This window comes from Cherax quadricarinatus, chromosome 17 (assembly GCF_038502225.1).
Source record: "Cherax quadricarinatus isolate ZL_2023a chromosome 17, ASM3850222v1, whole genome shotgun sequence".
Taxonomy (NCBI): Eukaryota; Metazoa; Arthropoda; class Malacostraca; order Decapoda; family Parastacidae; genus Cherax; species Cherax quadricarinatus.
This window is the reverse complement of record NC_091308.1, coordinates 4,207,481-4,231,770: the sequence shown is the minus strand read 5'-3', so window position 1 is coordinate 4,231,770 and position 24,290 is coordinate 4,207,481. Positions and strand designations below refer to the sequence as shown.

At 41.2% G+C, this 24,290-nt stretch overlaps 1 protein-coding gene across 4 annotated transcripts in view; it reads left to right on the top strand.

The window, feature by feature from the left end:
- Positions 1–18,555: 18,555 nt before the first annotated feature.
- Positions 18,556–24,290, top strand: part of LOC128686414 (calpain-5) — a 226,938-nt gene continuing 221,203 nt past the window's right edge. For 2 of the 4 annotated variants that reach the window (XM_053773326.2, XM_070085724.1), the window contains exon 1: positions 18,721–18,947. The gene's annotated coding sequence lies outside the window, so the exon portion shown is untranslated. Of the gene's footprint in view, positions 18,948–24,290 lie in introns of all 4 variants that reach the window. The other 2 variants (XM_070085725.1, XM_070085726.1) reach the window with 2 other exon arrangements.

Below are 24,290 nucleotides of genomic sequence, written 5' to 3'. Positions count from 1 at the left end.
AAACCTACCAACAAGGACGATCTTATACACTTTTATTCACACCAAGACACCCGCACTAAGAGAGGAGTCCTCATTGGCTTCTTCTTGAGAGCTCTTCGCATCTCCAGCCCTTGTTTTCTAGAAGAATGCACTTACATAACACAAGCCTTTACACGTCTTCAGTTCCTATCTTTCTTCATCCGAGATTGCAGACTCAAGGCACAAGCTATCCTCAACAAACCGCCCATAGAACAGCCCCCTAAACAGTTCATAGTACTCCCATGTGGCGATGTTGCCACGAATACTCGCCGGGCACTTGCTATGAGTAACATCAACGTTTCCACCAAAAACACATCCTCTATCAAAGACCTCACTACGAAACGCAGCCCCACACCTCTAACTTCTACAGCAGGCGTCTACACTATCCCCTGTGGGTTCTGTCCCAAGAAATATGTAGGCGAGACAGGCAGAGATCTTGCAGTCCGCCTGAATGAGCAACGAAATGCCTCTAACAGAGACGATGTAAGGTACGCCTGTGTCCTCCACAGAGACTCCACGGGGCATTTGATGAACTGGAACGAGGCACAACTCGTTCTCACCGAACCAGACCTCAGACGCCGACGGTGCCTAGAAGCCTCACTAATCGCCGTCACCGACACTATAGAACGCAACACTGGAAACTACAAAATTTCAAAAACATTGGCATACATGATACTTAAGCAGCACCAACCCAACAACACAGGAGTCACATGATTTCATCGTCTACCCATCCTCATCATAGGCAGAGGTTGTTTTGATAAGGACCTGCCTCGCATGGGCCAGTAGGCCTTCTACAGTGTTCCTCCATTCTTATGTTCTTATGACATTCCTTAGGTCACGTGCGTCACATCTCACTCTCCGCCTATATATATAATGTCTTTCTACCTCTGTATGTTAGAAGTGATCAAGGTCCCAGGACCGAAACGTTTTCTAATAAATATGTTATAGTGTTTGCTTACGTGTCTTTCTAAACCAACTAATAGAAGTAAAAAGGTAAGAATTTGAGGAAGGATGTGCTTAGCATGGACTAATAGCCCCGTTGAAGTCCTCAAATTCCTGCCCCCTTCCTACTAGTGGTTTCCCCCTCGTTCTACGTCATTGAAGACCTTCACGCCCCACCTTAGGCAGTATTTTAGATTCCATTCTCATGTTTCAGTTTCACAATGTTCCAGACTATAGAGCTGAACACTTTTCCAGGCTGAGGAACTGAATACCTCAAAAACTATTTCTCCAGGGGATGGACTGATTACATATCTTTACTTCTCTACTACGCCTGCTCCCTCTAATTTAATCTCTATTTGACTGAAGAAGCCTACTACGTAGGCGAAAAGTTTCAGTCAAAAATAAAGATACCTAACTGTTGCACTTGTGTCTTACTCTTCTACTTGTCGCTATTGTATACCATTTTCAACATAGTTCAAGGTAGTCGTACAATGTTACACAGATCAGGATAGTCGTACAATGTTACACAGTTCAGGGTAGTCGTACAATGTTACATAGATCAGGGTAGTCGTACAATGTTACATAGATCAGGGAAGTCGTACAATATTACATAGATCAGGGTAGTCGTACAATGTTACATAGATCAGGGAAGTCGTACAATATTACATAGATCAGGGTAATCGTACAATGTCACATAGCTCAGGGCAGTCGTACAGTGTTACATAGATCAAGGTAGTCGTACAATGTTACACAGATCAGGGTAGTCGTACAATGCTACATAGATCAGGGTAGTCATACAATGTTACATAGATCAGGGTAAGAACATAAGAACATAAGAAAGAAGGAACACTGCAACAGGCCTACTGACTCATGCGGATCAGGTCCATGTCCCCTCCCCCCGGATTAGTTCAATGACCCACCCAGTCTGGTCACCTCCACTCAAGGAAGGACCACGGCAGCAGACCCAGCAGCACAAGCTAGTCAGGTCCAACTCACACCCACCCACACCCACTCATGTATTTATCTAACCTATTTTTAAAACTACACAACGTTTTAGCCTGAATAACTGTACTCGGGAGTTTGTTCCACTCATCCACAACTCTATTACCAAACCAGTGCTTTCCTATATCCTTCCTGAATCTAAATTTTTCCAACTTGAAACCATTGCTGCGAGTCCTGTCTTGGCTGGAAATTTTCAGCACGCTATTTACATCCCCTTTTTTTATTCCTGTTTTCCATTTATACACCTAGATCATATTTCCCCTAATTCTACGCCTTTCGAGAGAGTGCAGATTCAGGGCCCTCAGTCTATCCTCATATGGAAGATTTCTGATACATGAGATCATCTTTGTCATCCTCCTCTGTACGTTTTCCGGAGCATTTGTATCCATTCTGCAATACGGTGACCAGAACTGAGCAGCATAGTTTAAATGAGGCCTAACCAAGGATATATAGAGTTGAAGAACAACCTGAGGACTTCTATTATTTATACTTCTAGATATGAAGCCAAGAATTTTGTTAGCTTTGTTGCGAACACTAATGCACTGTTGTCTTGGTTTTAGATTACTGCTAACCAGAACTCCTAAATCCTTTTCGCAATCAGTAGTATTAAGATCTACATTATTTAGTTTATATGTGGCATGGTTATTTACCTGTCCAACATTTAGAACTTTGCATTTGTTAATATTAAACTGCATCTGCCACTTCTCCGACCATTGCATCAGTCTATTCAAATCATTGTAATAAAGTTGGTAGAATTACCGACAATATGTAAAGTAAAAGCACACAAGTGCAACTAATGTGACATTTTATTGTGGCAACGTTTTGCTCTCCAGGAGCTTTGTCAAGCCATTACAAACAGTACATGGACACAGAGGGTATATATAGGCTCAGAGTGAGGTGCAATACTAGTGGTACTACTACTACTACCACTACTACCTCTAGTATTGCACAAAGCAAGCAAAGTAAATAAGTTCAGGTAAGATCCCAATGGGATGAGAGGGGAAGACGGGACAGATGAAGAATAGCTCTGGAGAGGAGTGTTCTTAGTCAGAGAGATAGAGCCAGGGCTTAACCCAGCAGCTAAGGCGATCGTGGGGCAGACTTGAGAACAGGAATAGCAGGGACTGTTGCATCGAACTTGTGGTAGTTGAAGTTTTGAATCTTGAGTAGCTGGCAGCAGGCTAGGTCACATCAGAGGGAAGAACACATATGAGAGTAACTGAGTAACTGAGGAGGCAGGTTAGCAATGGAGCAATTTTCGAACTTTTTGAAGCTGCTCCTAGATAGGTGGTATAATTTAGCCGTGTTACTGAAGGTGAAACGTAGAGGCTTGATGAACACAAGAACTTGGGTGAATGTGAAGTGAAGCGGTGATTCACAGGCATACTTGACTGTTCCAGCACGGAGGCTTTTGTAGAGTTCAGTACAGGTCATGGTGTCAGTATTTGAAGGAGAAGTGTTGAAGGTAAGATTTTCCCATGAGGGTTTACTGGAGTCGTCGCTATCTTCCTCTTCTGGAGTGGATTCATTGGGCGAATCTACAATGGTGGTAGCAGGTAACTGAGGGTCGACAGGAGCAGTGGGGTGGTGTAATGGTTGTGTAACAGCAGGCTGGGAGACGGTGGTTGAGGCAGCATGATCAACGTTGTCAACGGTGGAAGTGGTTATAGAAGTTACAGGAGCAGTTGCTCGGGCAGGAGACAGGTCTGCAGGTGCAGTAAAGTTCAGGGCGGTGGGAAGGATCTTGAGGATGTCTGCTGAAGGTGTGGAGTCCGGAAAATTGAAGGCAGGCATGTTGTTCAGACGGAATATTTCGTTAATAGTGGTGTTGAAAGTGCCGGGGTTTGCTGCGTTTGCAAGGTGTGCATACACCATGCAGTACAGCACCTTGGAGGGAGCACCGTCGGGGAGTGGAGAGAGGGAGTTGCTGGGCGATGGTGCCTGTAGGTTAGCATGTAAATTATGTGTAGAGTCTTGGTGGTGTCGGTTTGTGATTTGGTTATTGCAGCGTGTGTCGGTGAATTGGAGGTGTTCTTCAGAACTTTAGTTTTCTTCAATATGATTTCTTTCCTGAGTGGGCACTTTGCTGCAAGGGTATGATGATTACCCTTGCAGTTAAGACATGTTGGTGCTGTAGTAATGATGCAGGATCTGAAATCGTGTCCATCATTCCCACATTTTGAACAAAGCTTCTTATCCTTGATGGGGCAGTCCTTGGTGGTGTGTTTATAGGAGTAGCAGGTCCTGCAGTGGGAGATGTATGTGAAACGTTCTTGTTCTATATGACTAGGGTGAATGTGGTAATATGAGATGGCTAGACCGTCAGAGAGAGCTTGAGCAGCCATGGAGATGTCTGAGAATGTAATCTTTAGCATAGATGAGGCGTTGGGGATCTTGGAGATGCTGTCTACCGAGGCCCAGGTGTTTTGTTCCTCAATAGATGTCTTCAGTGCTTCAGTAGAGAGAGGTGACGATATTGTCCAGTCTTTTCACAAAGACCGAACGTTTCGACTTCAAGAATGGAGACGGGGATAGAGTGACCTGTTGTGTTTGTAGGGTCCTGATTGAAGAGTCGTCCATTAATTTTGATGCTTCCGTGTCGTCTGTGCAGACGACAATGAAGGAGTCCTTCAGAGAGTGGATTGCCGTAAATTTGACCTGCAGGCAGGTCTTAACGACGGTAGCTAAAGCTAACTTCGAGGAGTCATTTATTGCTTGATTTTCACATGATGCGACAGCATTGTGAAAAGGATGTGCCGTTTGTAGAATATAAATTCCCCACCCCGGCGGGGTCGAAGAGAGGCTTCTTGAGTGTAGAGCAACTGTGTGCAACTGAGCCTATATATACCCTCTGTGTCCATGTATTGTTTGTAACGGCTTGACAAAGCTCCTGGAGAACGAAACGTTGCCACAATAAAATGTGGGTTTGAGAAGGACCTGCCCTCCCAAAGCAACCTTCGTCTCACCTCCTGGCACTATATAAAGGCCCCATTCTGTATCAGAAACCTTCCCTATGAGGATAGACTAAGGGCCCTGAAACTGCACTCTCTAGAAAGACGTAGAATTAGGGGGGATATGATTGAGGTTTATAAGTGGAAGACAGGAATAAATAAAGGGGATGTAAATAGTGTGCTGAAAATATCTAGCCTAGACAGGACTCGCAGCAATGGTTTTAAGTTGGAAAAATTCAGATTCAGGAGGGATATAGGAAAGTACTGGTTTGGTAATAGAGTTGTGGATGAGTGGAACAAACTCCCAAGTACCGTTATAGAGGCCAGAACGTTGTGTAGCTTTAAAAATAGGTTGGATAAATACATGAGTAGATGTGGGTGGGTGTGAGTTGGACCTGATAGCTTGTGCTAACAGGTCGGTTGCCGTGTTCCTCCCTTAAGTCAGTGTGACCTGACCTGACTAGGTTGGGTGCATTGGCTTAAGCCGGTAGGGACTTGGACCTGCCTCGCATGGGCCAGTAGGCCTTCTGCAGTGTTCCTTCGTTCTTATGTTCTTATGTTCAACTTCATATTGTTTCAGACAACGGAACAATGCTCTTCTCCAGACTGAGGGACTGACCACCTCAAAACTTTAAGGGTGATGGACTGATTACATCGTCTTCAAGTATCTTCTGCTTCTATCAACCTTTCTGTACTCGACTGAAGAAGCCTACTGTGTAGGCGAAACGTTTCGAAATAAAGATACCTAACTGTTGCATATGTGTCTTACCTAACAATCTGTCGGTATTTCATACCATTTTAATGTTCAAAATGTCATATTAGTTGCACTTGTGTCCTTTTACTTTACATATTCAAATCATCCTGGAATGCTCTAGTGTCCTCATTAGAATGAATTGGACGGCCTATTTTGGTGTCATCAGCAAATTTGCTTATGTCGCTATTTATTCCCTCATCTATGTCGTTTATGTAAATTGTGAACAACAACGGGCCCAACACTGACCCCTGAGGAACACCGCTTGTGACGTGCCCCCATTCTGATTTCTCCCCATTTATGCAAACTCTCTGCTGCCTATTTGTCAGTCATGCCTCTACCCTGGAAGAAATTTCTCCTCCTATTCCGTGTGCCTTAAGTTTCCTCAATAGTCTCTGGTGTGGAACTCTATCGAAAGCCTTACTGAAGTCCATATACACAATGTCATATTCATTACCATGATCTACCTCCTCAAACACCTTAGTGAAAAAAGTTAGTAAATTCGTAAGACAGGAACGCCCCTTTGTAAAACCGTGTTGAGATTCATTAATCAATCTGTGCCTATCAAGATGGTTACGAATTGCTTCGGTAATTATTGATTCCACAAATTTTCCCACTATGGAGGAAAGGCTTATTGGTCTATAGTTCGAAGCCAAGGACCTGTCACCTGCCTTGTAAATAGATATTACATTTGCCATTTTCTACTTATCAGGCAATATGCCAGTTTGTAGTGATATGTTAAAAAGATAGCCAAAGGTATGCTAAGTTCCTCTTTACATTCCTTTAACATCCTTGCAAACAGTTCATCAGGCCTGGGGATTTGTTAGGTTTTAGTTTCTCTATTTGTCTGAGGACCATGTCACTAGTTACCGCAATCGTGCATAGTTTATTATCATCCTGTTCTACATAATCTATTATTTCAGGAATATCGCTAGTATTTTCCTGGGTGAAAACTGAGAGGAAGTAGGTAATGAGAATTTCACACATATCCTTATCACTGTCAGTGATCTGACCAGAGTTACTCTTAAGTGGGCCAATCTTGTCCCTAATCTTACTTCTGTATACCTGAAAGAACCCTTTTGGGTTAGTCTTTGAATCCCTTGCGACCTTAGCCTCATAATCCCTTTTCGCTTTTCTTATTCCTTTCTTTATTTCTTTCTTTAATTGAATATATTGATTTCTTAACTGCCCAGTCGTACAATGTTACATAGATCAGTGTAGTCGTACAATGTTATACAGATCAGGGTAGTCGTACAATGTTACACAGATCAGGGTAATCGTACAATGTTACACAGATCAGGGTAGTCGTACAATGTTACATTGATCAGGGTAGTCGTACAATGTTACATAGATCAGGGTAGTCGTATAATGTTACACAGATCAGGATAGTCGTACAATGTTACATAGATTAGGGTAGTCATACAATGTTATACAGATCAGGGTAGTTGTACAGTTTTACACAGATCAGGGTAGTCGTACAAATGTTACATAGCTCAGTGTAGTCGTACAATGTTACACAGATCAGGGTAGTCGTACAAATGTTACATAGCTCAGTGTAGTCGTACAATGTTACACAGATCAGGGTAGTCGTACAGTGTTACACAGATCAGGGTAGCCATACAATGTTACATAGATCAGGGTAGTCGTACAATGTTGCATAGATCAGGGTAGTCGTACAATGTTACACAGATCAGGGTATTCGTACAATGTTAAATAGATCAGGGTAGTCGTACAATGTTACATAGATCAGGGTAGTCGCACAATGTTACACAGATCAGGGTAGTCGCACAATGTTACACAGATCAGGGTAGTCGTACAATGTTACACAGATCAGGGTAGTCGTACAATGTTAAATAGATCAGGGTAGTCGTACAATGTTACATAGATCAGGGTAGTCCTACAAATGTTACATAGATCAGGGTAGTCGTACAGTGTTACACAGATCAGGGTAGTCGTACAGTGTTACACAGATCAGGGTAGTCGTACAATGTTACACAGATCAGGGTAGTCGTACAATGTTACACAGATCATGGTGGTCGTACAGTGTTACACAGATCAGGGTAGTCGTACAGTGTTACACAGATCAGGGTAGTCGTACAGTGTTACACAGATCAGGGTAGTCGTACAATGTTACACAGATCAGGGTAGTCGTACAGTGTTACACAGATCAGGGTAGTCGTACAGTGTTACACAGATCAGGGTAGTCGTACAGTGTTACACAGATCATGGTATTCGTACAATGTTACACAGATCAGGGTAGTCGTACAGTGTTACACAGATAAGGGTAGTCGTACAGTGTTACACAGATCAGGGTATTCGTACGTTACACAGATCAGGGTAGTCGTACAGTGTTACACAGATCAAGGTAGTCGTATAGTGTTACACAGATCAGGGTAGTCGTACAGTGTTACACAGATCAAGGTAGTCGTACAGTGTTACACAGATCAGGGTAGTCGTACAGTGTTACAGAGATCAGGGTAGTAGTACAGTGTTACACAGATCAGGGTAGTCATACAGTGTTACAGAGATCAGGGTAGTCGTACAGTGTTACACAGATCAGGGTAGTCATACAGTGTTACACAGATCAGGGTAGTCGTACAGTGTTACAGAGATCAGGGTAGTCGTACAGTGTTACACAGATCAGGGTAGTCATACAGTGTTACAGAGATCAGGGTAGTCGTACAGTGTTACACAGATCAGGGTAGTCATACAGTGTTACACAGATCAGGGTAGTCGTACAGTGTTACAGAGATCAGGGTAGTCGCACCGTGTTACAGAGATCAGGGTAGTCGTACAGTGTTACAGAGATCAGGGTAGTAGCACCGTGTTACAGAGATCAGGGTAGTCGTACAGTGTTACACAGATCAGGGTAGTCGTACAGTGTTACAGAGATCAGGGTAGTCGTACAATGTTACATAGATCAGGGTAGTCATACAGTGTTACACAGATCAGGGTAGTCATACAGTGTTACACAGATCAGGGTAGTCATACAGTGTTACAGAGATCAGGGTAGTCGTACAGTGTTACACAGATCAGGGTAGTCGTACAGTGTTACAGAGATCAGGGTAGTCGCACCGTGTTACAGAGATCAGGGTAGTCGTACAGTGTTACATAGATCAGGGTAGTCATACAGTGTTACAGAGATCAGGGTAGTCGCACCGTGTTACAGAGATCAGGGTAGTCGTACAGTGTTACAGAGATCAGGGTAGTCATACAGTGTTACACAGATCAGTGTAGTCGTACAATGTTACATAGATCACGGTAGTTGAACAATGCAGTTGTATCTTTTTTTCTAGAATATGCAAAGCTCAAATAAACATATTTATTATTCAACAACGAGGAATGGTTGTGCGAAATTCGTAATTAACTTACAGGATGAACGAATTTACATTCTGGTCAGTCATGCAGGAAAGCTTATAATAAATTTTACCTCCAGAGTTAATTGGTCTTTTCAAATGAGAAATTCTTTGCAAAATAAATACCACCCTACGACCTCTCTACATAAGGGTGACTTCTACGCAATTAATATTACTAAAATTGTTATAATCATAACCACAATTTTTAAAGCGGTGGACCGGTAAGCCTCATTCTGATGACCAAAAGCCCCAGCTGTGGGTCATCTTATGACTAAGACCCACGTCAGGAAACACTTGTTTCCTGACAAAACTTACCCTGCTGAGTGTGACCAATATATCGGAAATGCGAAGGGAGGCACTAGTCAATGAAATTGCCAATATCGAACTTAGGCTGAAGGAATCTTACAGGAGATAAGAATCACAGGAAGAACTAAAAGCCATAAAGCAAATTGAAAAACAAAAAACAAAATGCTTCTTCTTTTATGCCAAATCTAAGGGAAAAACAACATCCAGTACTGGGCCCCTGCTTAGGCGGGATGGGACATAAACAGATGACAGCCAAGAAACGAGTGAGATACGAAAGTCCCAATATGACTCAGGGTTCAGCGAGCCACTGCCCAGAAAGGGAGGGGAATGATTTTCTATTCTTTTAGCTAACATCGTGTAAATTTTACCTTATTCCTAGTAATGACCCTCGTGTAGTAGATAGTCTTTTTAGTATAATAATAAGATGTTATCTTCATTATAGAATAATAAGAAAATATTATAACCTTTATATTATAATAATAAGGTAAAAGGGCCCCAATGGAAATAAGTCACTCTGTCTGACTTTTTTGGGTTATCCTAGGTTCTCTACACATTTGCTGCTATGTATGATAATTCTATGTAGCTGTATTTGTGTATAACTGAATAAACTTACTTACTTACTTACTTTATGAACGAAGCCCAAAATTTGGACATCCCAAAAATCGCGGATATTATCCTAACTCCATAAGACTTTGAAGAGGCAATAAATGACATGGCCATGCACTCTGCCCCAGGCCCAGACTCGTGGAACTCTGTGTTCATCAAGAACTGCAAGAAGTCTCTATCGCGTGCCTTCAGCATTTTGTTGAGAGGGAGCATGGACACAGGGGTCATCCCACACACAGTAAAAACAACAGACATAGCCCCACTCCACAAAGGTGGCAGTAAAGCAATTGCAAAGAACTACAGACCGATAGCACTAACATCCCATATCATAAAAATCTTTGAGAGGGTTCTAACCTGGAGTTTACCTGGAGAGAGTTCCGGGGGTCAACGCCCCCGCGGCCCGGTCTGTGACCAGGCCTCATGGTGGATCAGAGCCTGATCAACCAGGCTGTTACTGCTGGCTGCACGCAATCCAACGTACGAGCCACAGCCCGGCTGGTCAGGTACCGACTTTAGGTGCTTGTCCAGTGCCTGCTTGAAGACAGCCAGGGGTCTATTGGTAATCCCCCTTATGTATGCTGGGAGGCAGTTGAACAGTCTCGGGCCCCTGACACTGTATTGTCTCTTAACGTGCTAGTGACACCCCTGCTTTTCATTGGGGGGATGTTGCATCGTCTGCCGAGTCTTTTGTTTTTGTTGTGAGTGATTTTCGTGTTCAAGTTCGGTACTAGTCCCTCTAGGATTTTCCAGGTATAATCATGTATCTCTCCCGCCTGCGTTCCAGGGAGTACAGATTCAGGAACTTCAAGCGCTCCCAGTAATTGAGATGTTTTATCTCCGTTATGCGCGCCGTGAGGGTTCTCTGTACATTTTCTAGGTCAGCAATTTCACCTGCCTTGAAAGGTGCTGTTAGTGTGCAGCAATATTCCAGCCTAGATAGAACAAGCGACCTGAAGAGTGTCATAAGAAGCGAGATCGCCAATCACCTAGATACCCATCAGTTACACAACCCAGGGCAACACGGGTTTAGAGCAGGTCGATCCTGCCTGTCCCAGCTACTGGATCACTATGACAAGGTCCTGGATGCTGTAGAGCAGTGGTTCCCAAACTGGGGGTAAATTACCCCCTGGGGGTAATTTAACCATTTTTGGGGGGTAATGGAGGGGTGACAGAAAAAAGTTATGAATTCTGAAAATCAAGAAAACAATGCGGTACCCGGTATGAGGATTATTGTTAACTTTGTCTTAGTATATAAAGTTGTAAAGTAAACCTATTATAAGTAAGTAATAAAGTTACACCAAATAACAATAAACATCAAAAACTAATATACAGTATTGGAAAAGAAGAAATATATAGCTAAGTGTGTGGAAACCCAAAAGTATTTTGACAAGTATGCTTCAGGACAAAAGTCACTCAGTAGCCCAGATCGACCTGTCCAGTATGCGTCACTCACTTCCTGAGGCTGCCTCTATTTCACACTGTCAGTTTATCTGTGAGCATCAGCCGAGGTAGACATAAGCTGGTATGAAGCCAAGAATTCCTAAACTAGCTTCAAGTATGCAACTCCATCCATCCCACTGATGTTCTTGACATCTTTGGTAATAGTCATTAGAGATGCACAATGTTCAAATACAATAAATAAAAGAAAATATCTCAAGTGTTTTAATTTAGCCATATATATCAATAATAACAACATTTTGTGAAAGGGGTAACATGCTTTATGTGGCATGTTAAACTGGGTAACAAGCTGAAAAAGTTTGGGAACCACTGCTGTAGAGGATAAACATAATTCAGATGTAGTATACAAAGACTGCAAAAGCCTTCGACAAGTGTGACCATGGTGTAATAGCACACAAAATGCGTGATAAAGGAATAACAGGAAAATTTGGTAGATGGATCTATAACTTCCTGACAAATAGAACACAAAGAGTAATAGTAAACAGAGTAAAGTCTGAGGCAGCTACGGTAAAAAGCTCTGTTCCACAAGGTACAGTACTCGCTCCCATTCTATTTCTCATCCTCATTTCTGACATAGATATAGATGTAAGTCATAGCTCTGTGTCTCTTCCTTTGGGGACGACACCCGGATTACCGTGGCAGTGACCTCCGTCGAAGACACCTCGAGACTCCAAGCGGACATCAACCAATTCTTCGAATGGGTCACTCAAAACAATATGAAGTTCAACGAGGAGAAATTTCAACTACTCAGATATGGGAAACTTGAGGAAATTAAAAATGTATCAGGGTATACGACAAAACGACAAATTCTAACCATACAATAGAGTGGAAAAGTAATGTGAAGGACCTGGGAGTGATAATGTCAGAGGACCTCGCCTTTAAAGACCACAACAATGTATCTACCTCATCTGCTAGGAAAATAGTAGGATAAACAATGAGAACCTTCAAAACTAGGGACGCCAAACCCATGATGATTCTCTTCAAATCGCTTGTTGCTCTCTAGGCTGGAATACTGCTGTACACTAACGGCCTCCTTCAAGGCTGGTGACTTTGCAGACCTGGAGATTGTACAAAGAACTTTCACGGCACATATAAGCACGATAAGGCATCTAAATTACTGGGAACGGTTGAAGGTCCTTGATCTGTATTCCCTGGAACGTAGGCGCGAGAGATACATGATAATATACACTTGGAAGGTCCTGGAGTGATTGGTACCAAACCTGCACACGAAAATCATTCCCTATGATAGCAAAAGACTGGGCAGGAGATGCAACATTTCCCCAATGAAAAGCAGGCGCGCCACGAGCACATTGAGAGACAACACAATAAGTGTCCGGGGTCCAAGACTGTTAAACTGCCTCCCAGCCTACATAAGGGGGAGTACCAATAGACCCCTGGCTGTCTTTAAGAAGGCACTGGACAGGCACCTAAAGTCAGTACCTGACCAGCCAGGCTGTGGTTCGTACGTCAGCTTGCGTGCGGCCAATAGTAACAGCTTGGTTGATCAGACCCTGATCCACCGTGAGGCCTGGTCTCAGACCGAGCCGCGGGGGCGTTGACCCCCGAAACCCTCTCCAGGTAAACTCCAGGAAAAACCTCCGTGGTTAGAATGTTATCTACCACTGACAGGGCCCCAGTTTAATACCCGGGCAGAGTGGGAAGTAGTGGCAGGTCTTAGCTCTGGAGCCCTTGGTAATATAGCAGAAAATAGATACCTAGGTGGCAGTAAACTGTTTTGGGTGGCATTTTGGGAGAAAACAGCAATGCAAATATCTGCGAAATTTCAGTCCTTCCGGAAGTCATACCCTATGCAAAAATACTAATTTATAATAGACTCCCAGATCAGCTGGGAGTATTAAGGTGCTGGGTAAAGGGTATCTGCACAAAGCTGTGTATAAAATAATGAAAAAACGAACGTAACAATAACATTATTTTTCACGCGTGGGAAGGTCTGTGAAACTGTTTAGCATATTTCAGAGTTTAAAGTTTATTAATATAATTAATATTAAATTGTATCTAACAGTAGAGCCAGTTATTGTTTCTTTGTGTAGGATAATTAATCTACATTATACTATTAAATGTATTTACTATATTTACGTCCCGAGTTGACAAACTTAATTTAAGCAAGTCTTGCCTGGAAGTTTTTCCACATTATTTACAATAAATCTAAAGTGATGCAGATATTGTCCAAACGAGACTCAGAATTTGGTAGACTCAAACCTATCTGATATTATCCTAACACCACATGACTTCCAAAAGGCAATAAATGACATGCCCATGCACTCTGCTCCAGACCCAGACTCTTGGAATTCCCCTATCATGTGCTTTTAACATTCTATGGAGAGGGAGCATGGACACAAGGGTAGTCTCACAGCTGCTAAAGACAATAGACATAGCCTCACGCCACAAAGGGGGCAGTTAAGCAATAGCAAAGAACTACTGACCGATAGTGCTAGCATTCCATATCATAAAAATCTTTGAAAGGGTTCTAAGAAGCAAGAGAGCCACTCGTCTAGATACCCATCAGTTACACAACCCAACTACTGGACCACTATGACAAGGCCCTGGATGCTCTAGTAGTCTAGAGTCTAGAAGAAAAACAAAATGCAGATGTAGTATGTAGTGTACAGAGACTTTGCAAAAGCATTTGTCAAGTGTGACCATGGTGTAATAGCGCACAAAATGCTTGATAAAGGAATAACAGGAAAAGTTGGTAGATGGGCCTATATTTTTCTAACAAATAGAACACAAAGAGTAGTAGTAAACAGAGTAATGTCCGAGGCGGCTACGGTGAAAAGCTCTGTTCCACAAGGCACGGTACTCGCCCCCATCCTGTTCCTCATCCTCATATCTGACATAGACAGGGATGTAAGCCACAGCACCGTGTCTTCCTTTGCAGATGACACCCGAATTTGCATGACAGTGTTCTCCATTGCAGACTGCAAGGCTCCAGGCGGACATCAACCAAATCTTCCAATGGGCTGCAGAAAACAATATGAAGTTCAACGATGAGAAATTTAAATTACTCCGATATGGTAAACATGCGGAAATTAAAACTTCATCAGAGTATAAAACAAATTCCAACCACAAAATAGAGCGAAAAACTAACGTCAAAGACTTGGGAGTGATCATGTCGAAGGATCTCACCTTCAAAGATCACAACATTGTATCAATCACATCTGCTAGAAAAATGACAGGATGGATAATGAGAATCTTCAAAACTAGGGATGCAAAGCCCATGATGACACTCTTCAGGTTGCTTGTTCTATCTAGGCTGGAATATTGCTGCACATATAAATGAATAATATAATAATTGTGTATTAAAATGTGATGCTATTTGGACACTTTCGAAAAATTTCGAGTGAGGGGGGTGTAGAAGAGCTGTGGAGCGACGCCGAGGATAGACGCCATATTGAATTTAATGTATGAACGCTGGATTGAGTTGTGCAATGTGATCGGGCGTTCTTGAAGGTCAATTGTTTTTTTCCGGCCTGAGTTTGTAATTAGGAACCTGTGTTAATGTCCCCTGATGAAGAGTTGGGACAGGAAATTTGCCGGACCTCAAGAACTGCGTGTGGAGGACGGAAAAATAGAGGTCTTCAATGAATCATTCCAAACAACACACCTTAACTAAATGATGCTTGCCCATAATGTACAGTAGTTTTTTGTTTGGCCATCGTAAATCCTAGCTGGAGAGGTAGCATTAGGGTGTGTTCCATCAGCATTGTATTCCAGTAATTAAATAGTAAGTGTTAATACCAATTATATTTTGTGTACCCAGCAAACCTAATCGTATACGGTCCACAATTTCAGTTTACCAGAGTTTCTGGTATTAATATTATTATTATTATAATGCCAGGTCTAGCTTTTTGTGAGAGTGGTGAAGAAGTGGGTGTAGCAAGAATTACAGTTCAGCGACCTGCTGTGACTTAAGTCCCACTTACCTCACCCACATTACTTGCAGGTAATAATTAATACAATTCCTGTAAACCTCCTGCAGGTGATTTGCTCACATAATAATAATAAGTTTCACAAATAAAGCCTTTGGTCCTAACTGTTGCATCCCCTGTGTGGGACCCAAGGTTTATAATTATTATTGTATGTATATAATTTCCTATTTCACTTAATATTATATTGCTGATATCTTCATTAGTGGCTAAAATGAAGCTATCTTGCTTTATATTATTATCTGACCTTATTATTAGCTATGTAAATAGGTAGGACGTGTTTTTGTTGAATTTTGTTGGAAACAGCCTTTGCTAACTACAGTAAGATTGTTAGGGTCAATCGGTCTCTTAGGGGTGTCCTGTGAACCGACTTGATGTAAGGCTTGGAGGCATTTCCTGGGTCAGTCCCTGCCTGCCTCTAGCCCAGGAAACATCTTCTCCTCTGAATGTTTGATCAGACTCGAGTTTTGGGTAGAAAAAGGTTTCGTTGGTGAGCCGGAACCTGTTTCTCGATACTCTGAGTATCAGTGAAAAACAGAGTTATTCCCAGACAGTTATTTTGATATTGACTAAGGTTGTGGTTCTTTCTGACATTCTAAAGTATAGCTTTGGATTTAACTGTATGGCTTCTACGTATTACCATAGTCCAGAAATGTGTTGGGCCGAACTTACATTCGGCATGAAGGAAGTGGTACGATTTCTAGAGAGATTCTGTTTGAAGATCTCTGCTGGTTTGTTCCTGCTTCGTTGTGATCGATTGTTATATTCTGATGTTTCGACATATGTCTTTACCTTTGTGTTAAGTTCTTGCTTTGTAGGTAACTATGGTTGAAACGATATATTATTCTAGGAATTATCTTGTTTTGGCTTGATTACGAGCCTAGCCACTTCAAGACATTATTTGTACTTTAAAGTTACTGAAACTTTCATATATATAAATTATGTAAGACTTGTATCTATGGGAATATCATTGTAATAAAGTGTTCTCTAAGTTGTACTGTACAGTACCGAGGGTACTGTTCAGTTAAGTTAGGTTAGAAGATTGAGACACTTACGCACCATATGGGAATCTTTATTTAGGAAACGTTTCGCCACACAGGAGCTTCATCAGTCCAATACAAAGCAGAAAGGTGCAAGGAGAGGAGGAGATTGAGGTAATCAGTCCCTCAACCTGGAGTCGATGTGTTCAGTCCATCAATCTTGTAGAATGTACAGCACAGGGCCGTAGATGTGGCTTATTTACTGTAGTAAGGTGAGGCGAAGCAAGAGGCGGGGTCATAGTGGTACCATCCACTAGTCTAAGTAGGTCTTCGTCCAAAGAGGAGAGGAGAGTGAGGTGTTTTGTGCAGTAGGTGAAGTACAGCAGATGGAGCAAGATGTAGTTGTGTGAGTAGCTGAGATGATTTTTTTTTTGAAGTTTGTGCCATAGGTTAAGTGCTCTAATGCTTACCTGTAAGGCCCTAGCGTGCAGAGGCCTGTTTAACTTTTGGGAGAGTACTTGTATGGTGTTTTTGCCTGTTAGCAGACTGGTAGAAAGGAGGGGGGTTTCTTGGAGCCTGCCTGTTGATAAATATTTGTTTTTTACTCACTAGTAGCAGTGTGCTAGTGAACTAACGTGAGTACTGGATAAAGGTGAATTGGAGTGTGATGTTGGCTGTAGCAGAGTAGATTGCAGGTTGTATATACATTATTATTAATATATTATATTGTTGTATTGGTGAGCTTTTGTGTCCTTATAATAATAACATTGACTAAGTAACATTCCACATTTAATGTGAAGGTGCAAGGTGGCCTTAGAGTGGTTTCTTTTTCTATTTTGTATAAATGCCCCATTAGGAGCCAGGACTTTTTTTTTTAAATTACGTAAGCCAAAAAGCGTAACAGTCCATCTTTTTGTCAGGTCTAGCTTTTTGTGAGACTGGTGAAGAAGTGGGCGTCGAGGGAGTTAGTTCAGCGACCTGCTGTGACTTAGTCCCATTTACGTCACCCAAATTACTTACAGGTAATAATTCAGGTAATGCCCACTAAACCTCCTGTAGGTAATTTGCTCACATAATAATTTTCACAGGTGCACATAAGTGCAGTTATACATAGAACTCTGCGCTAATGTACTCTCATCAGTGGCTTCAGTGGTTACTTTATGATGGTCAGGGTAAGTCTTTTTTTTACCATCTATGCAACATTTCAACAAGGAGAGAAAATTTACTTTAAAGTTTATTTCATTATAAAAGTTCTGAGATAACATTAAAGTGTCTGTGAGTAATGAAACAGTTTATCGAATAGAAAACATATGTTGTTTATATCGTCAGAATGTCCTCAATGAAAATAAGATGCGATATTCGACTTGACCGAGTTTTCTGAGGTTAAATTTATACAGTGTACTATTTATGTATGATAATCTATGTAACTATTTGTGTATACCTGAATAAACTTACTAACGTGTACAAGGAGCCCCAATGAAAATAAGTAATTTCGTCTGACTATTTAATTTACACGTATTTAATTTACACGTATGTTGCTGTGTATGATAACTAATCACCTAAATTTTCGTAACTGTACTGATGTTTGCAGCGCTGTATAGCCCTTGTGGTTTAGCGCTTCTTTTTGATTATAATAATAATGTACTGATGTTTAACTGTACATAAATAATCTTTCTTTCAAAATGGTTGTAAATAAAGCATGTTATGTAAACGACGACTAAACAAAAAACTTAGTTTGACTTCATTGGCTTATCCCAGGTTAATTTACACATTAAGTACTGTATAAGACATTTGTAAAAAAAAATCGTAATATGTGTAGTGAAGCTAAATATAAACGTGTGTATCTCTTCAGAGTTGCCCCATTGTTCCACTGTGAGTGTTAACGTTTTCTTTGAGTCAGGTTTGTATATCTTCCCATTCTTGTAAATTAACCTCCGAGTCTAATTAATAACGACTGGCTTAAATTTATTTTAATGAAAAGAAGTGCTGTACCCGTAGGAGTCAAATTGCTCCTGGGATATGAGAGGCATTCTTTTTCAATTCAGGGAAGGGGAGGATAAGTACATTCCCTTGGATCATGAGCACCTCATGTGTCTAAAAAAATGAATACGTATTGCTTCTCCATTATATTATCAAGTGGTAAGAAAAGGCAAATTATTGTATGTTGTCACTCTAACAAATTAAATTTTTGAATTACTAAGAACTAAAAATATATTTTAGCAACGCATTCGGACACAGCCAGCAGCTCTACCAGACGCATGAACTCTCCCTCAAGGACGCTAGTGACAGCTAATATATTCACTACTACCACAAATTCCTCTATACATCAAATACTGACAGAATTTTGTATGTGCCCACAAGAAGGCCGAAGGCTTCTGCCATGCGGTGGGTATAAGATCGCTGAGAATCATTGCTAGGAATGGCTGTATTAACCATGGTTTTGGTGGTGTGAGTCAGTGTAAGGGAGGTGCTGCTATCAGTGACTGCGAGGTATTTTTGGTCTTGGTGTCAGTAGTGGTCCAGACCGAGGTGGACGCAACGCTAAATTTACGCGGTGGGTGTCACTGGCTACCAGCGTGTGTAGTGGGGAAATGTGAGTGTCAGAACTGGATTTCAATACCAACGCTGAGGTAAGTACTAGTCTTGTTTTTGAGAGTTATCCCAGGTATTGCTGTGAGAGAGTTCAACAGATGGCATGGGATAATTATCTCACGACATGTTTTTGAAGAACATTTTTACTTTAAAAAAGAAAGCTGGTAAAATTTTAGGGTCCTGTTTGCTACCGAAATATTGCTCGTATTTGGATAATAATAATAATAATAATCAAGGGGGAAGCGCTAAACCCGGAGGATTATACAGCGCCTGGGGGGGGGGATGTGGAAGGCATTCAGGCTTAATTCGGGGAACTGGAGCACAGATCCAATTCCCTAAATCAAGAGCCCCTCACCAACATCAAGGAACCTTCCTTGAGGGGCTCGTATTTGGAGTCTGTTCTTTGTTCCTCAGCCTTTGATTTCTTGATTCTCTTGTATACAGAGACTAAAGTTCATTAAGTATAAGGCTTTGTCGTTACTTTCTGGCTAACTAATGACATATCTGATGCACAAAATTATAATTAGGCTTCTGTAGCACACTGACGCCATTATATTTTTAGCATTTCTAAATCAACTTTTTTCCATGAACAAAATAAAAAACCTAACCAAACTCAATCCGAGCTTTTATTACAAATTCTTCTGTCTGGCGCAGCAATGAGATCACTGCCACAAAAGTAGTAGACACTTCACACCTAAATGCAGTGCAGATGTGTGAGAAATTCCTCCCGTCTTGCTGGAGTCTTTTTCTTGGGTTGCTATATGACCCTTGTAGGTTTAGCGCTTCTTTTTTATTAATATTTCCTTGGGTGGGAATGTCGTAGTGTAAGAAAATTACAGTCCTTTTAAAAGTATATAAGTTAGGTTAGGTAAGGTTCGTCAGGAAACAGACAAGTGTTTCCTGACGCGGGTCTTATATGACCCGCCTTTGGAGCTTTGGTCATCTGACTGAGGCTTTCGCTGGCTTACCGGTCCACCCCCTTTAAAAATAATATAATCATGTAGTAGTATATAAGTGTTGGACTGACAGTATATGTACAATACCACGTAGCTAATGACAGTCAAAAATAATATATTCACACATCTCTGTATAGTCTTTTAAAATTAATTTTCAGGTCTTAATGTTTTAAATGGGAGGAGGGAAGGGAATAGAAATTTAAGTAAAATTTTAGCAATCAAATAATGTATACTGTACTTAGTGAATAAATAAGAAGTCATGAGAATAAACTTAAAAATTCCAGGGTTTGACCACACCTGCGTCGAATGATCCACATCGAAGAGTTCGTCCAGGCAATAATTTTAGTCGACCAAAAATGCTTTGAATTCAAGACAGAACGAAATGGTATCATATTCGAAATAATTTTGATGCGCGGAAGGAAAGCAAGGGATAAATTTCTCTAAAATTACTTGGTAAAGCTACTGCAAATTTCACCCTAGGCTGTGTTGATCGGCCAGTTTTATTTTTTGTATGATTGTGTTACTGATTAAAACTTACTAGTCTTAAGTTCACTGTAGACAATGCTTTAGTCCGAATATAGTGTTCAAGTTCTGAAATACATAATTTATAGCACTGTATAAATCCCCCTGCTTCCTTAAAATCTCAGTACAAAAACAGTGGTATTGATAAGTTTGAGGGAAGAGCTATTTGGACACTAGATGATTTTCTTATAGTATATTTAATGATAGTGATTCAAGAAAATATTTTCACGAACTTGCTGGGAACCAGCACCATACCCCAAGCAATAAATATATGACCCCCTCCGGATTTAGCGCTTCTCCCTGACTTGCAGAAATTTGCTAGGGATGCTTAATTTTGGGGATCGTGTCGGCACCACAATAAGGCTGAGAATTTAATTTTCTGGAGATACTGGTCAAGGACCCTCATGAAGATCTGTTAAATTATTTAATGAGGGAATTGAAAACTCGTAGGACCTTTATGTTTATAGTGATTTCTTTAGAAACTGGTTGCATCGCTAGTTTTCATTGAACAGAAAGACTGCTCTTCAGATTAGTAACCTCGGGCCCCAAGAAAACCAAGTGTATCTTAATTCCATCGGTTTCCTACAGCAATCGACTAACTTTTGAGTACTTACCTACTGTTGGCCACCTACTCTCAAATATGTATTTTTGTAATGATAATGGTACTCATTAATAATGTTAATAATAAATTTATGACCAACAAAAGCATAGTACAGGTTTGTGTGCATACGGTACTGTATGGCCTGGAGTCTACCTGGAGGATGTTTCAGGGGTCAATGCCTCTGCGGCCCAGTCCTTGACCAGGCCTCCCGGTGGATCAGGGCCTGATCAACCAGGCTGCTACTGCTGGCTGCACGTAGTCTAACGTACGAACCGCAGCCCGGCTGGTCGGGTACTGACTTTAGGTATCTGTCCAGTTCCCTTTTGAAGGCAGCCAGAGGTCTGTTGGTAATTCCCCTTATGCCTGGTGGGAGGCTGTTGAACAGTCTTGGGCCCCGGACACTTACTGTGTTTTCTCATAGTGTATTAATGGCGCCCCTACTTTTCACTGGGGTATGTTGCAGTGTCTGCCCAATCTTCTGTATTGGTAGCGAGCCTCCAAACATCACCAAATACAAAGAGTTTTTAGACATGGGACTCTAACAGATGTCTGCCATTTTGCCTGTCAGATTTGCCGTTTCCATTCAGTAGCCATCGGGTGTGATAAAGCAATCTCCGTGTTTAGGAATTCATACTATTTATTTATATTAATGTAAAAAAGTTAACGATAGTGATACTATTACAGGGGTTATTTAATGTGTATATGTTAATTCATGGTCTAATTAAAATAAATGTGCACAGATGCCAGCAGGATCAATATGGTAGAACGTATGGCCTAGACAACAAATATTTAACGTCACAGATTTCACATAAACTTTTTATCAATTGTATATTTCAGGTAAACCCTTTTATTAACCCCCATTGACACCCCGCACACTCATGGGTGGAGATCCAGGATGATGGTGGTATTCTCTGAACCTGAGTGGCACCACACATCCCTGAGTGTGGATACAGGATGATGATGGTATACTGTGAACCTGAGTGACACCTTACACATTCATGAGTGGTGATCCAGGATGATGATGGTATTCTCTGAACCTGAGCTGCACTCAACACATCCAGGAGTGTGGATACAGGATGATGATAGTATACTGTGAACCTGAGTAACACCCCACACATCCGTGAGTGGTGATCCAGGATAATGATGGTATTCTGTGACCCTGAGAGACACTCCACACATAAATGAGTGGGATTCAGGATGACGATGGTATTCACTGAACCTGGTAAATAACCCTAAACGTTATTTACCTAGAATACCATCGTCACATTTAAAACTCCCCGAGTTCCTTCACTGATAAATAAGGAACGTCAGGTGCGTCACAGGGTACTGCATGACGACAGTCTAATCTAGCCAAAGATAAAGTAATAATTTGTTGAAAAAGCACATATGAAATCGATTTCAGATTTTGAATATGTGGATTGCGAGCAAATATTAGAAATAAAATTTAATACATATTATTTGTAGAAGTAGAAGAAATAAAATTTAATGCATATTATTTGAAGTAATTAATGTATTGTATTATGCTTCAAATAAACAATTTGTTGCAATTCACGAGAAAAAGCATCAAGGGCAATATGGCAGATGCTTACCTTGTGACGCCACGTGCAAACACGCTATAGGCAGAGGCGGAGTCTCGAAGCTTGTTACAAACTTTCTGAAAACGAAAGAAGTGGTAGTTAAAGAAAAAATGACCTACAATGGAAACCCCCCTCACACTGCCCCGAAGAGATATAGAAAAAAATCGTCAGTAAAACAAAGTAACCCTAAGTAAGTTTTATCCTGTGTAAAATCCAAAGAAAAAATTACTTTTGGTATTGGGCCTCATGCTTAAATTAGAAAATTTATCGATAACAAAGAAATGAAAGAATTATTGTGGACAGTCTTCAATGAACCATTAAACAAACTTAAAATTAATAACCTACAAGAATTTTTCGTGAATGTATACCTGGAGAGGGTTTCGGGAGTCAACACTCCCGCGGCCCAGTCTGTGACTAGGCCAGCTGTATAGTCCTTGTGGCTTAGCGCTTCTTTTTTGATTATAATAATAATGTGACTAGGCCTCATGGTGGATCAGGGCCTGATCAACCAGGCTGTTACTGTTGGCCGCACGTAAGCCGACGTACGAACCACAGCCCGGCTAATCAGGTACTGACTTTAGGTGCCTGTCCAAAGGCCTTTTGAAGACAGCCAGGGGTCTATTGGTAATCCCCCTTATGTATGCTGGGAGGCAGTTGAACAGTCTTGGGCCCCTGACACATTGTGTTGTCTCTTATCGTGCTAGTGGCGCCCTGCTTTTTAGTGGGGGGATGTTGCATCGTATGCTGAGTTTTGCTTTCATGGGAGTGATTTTCATGTGCAAATTTGGTACAAATCCCTCTAGGATTTTCCAAGTGTATATAATCATGTATCTCCCGCCTGCGTTCCAGGGAATACAGGTCGAGGAACTTCAACCGTTCCCAGTAATTTAGGTGTTTTATCGTACTTATGTGTACCGTGAAGGTTCGCTGTACATTTTCTAGGTCAGCAATTTCACCTGCCTTGAAAGGCGCAGTTAGTGTGCAGCAATATTCCAGCCTAGATAGAACAAGCGATCTGAAGAGTGTCATCATGGGCTTGGCGTCCCTAGTTTTGAAGATTCTCATTATCCATCCTGTCATTTTTTCTAGCAGATGCGCTTGATACAGTGCTGTGGTCTTTGAAAGTGATATCTTCTGACATCACTCCCAGGTCCTTTAGATTAGTTTTTCGCTCTATTGTTTGGTTGGAAACTACTGTCATTTTTTATATAATCTCAACCTCATTTGATTTTAAAGAATTTGTTGTTAGCACCCCTGTGCACTCTGTCCCACGCCCTGGCCCACAAAACGCCACATTCATGAAAAATTGTAAAAAAAAAAAAAATAAAAAGGAAAAAGCGCATGCCTTAAATAACTTGTGCGTATGTTGGCAGAAACAGTCACAAGAATCTGTAGCCCAGACTATGGTTGAACGTCGATATGAGTTAATGTGTCGTTGTGAAGGTAAGGAAGTTTTGACATTTGAATAGCCCTTTGACCGTGTAAATAATTTAGTACTCCTGGCAATATAAAAATACAGGAACAAAATAAATGTAAAAAAAAAAAGACTTCTAGCATAAATATAACACAACATAAATACTATTATACCTGAGTTAAAATAAACATCACTCAAAAATCCAATTGTTAATAAAAAAAAAAGTCCTTACAGGCACCCTATTACTGTTAAAGCGTATTCCACAGTCAGCTACACGCCGAAATCTACAAAGAAGTAGGGGAAGGGGAACA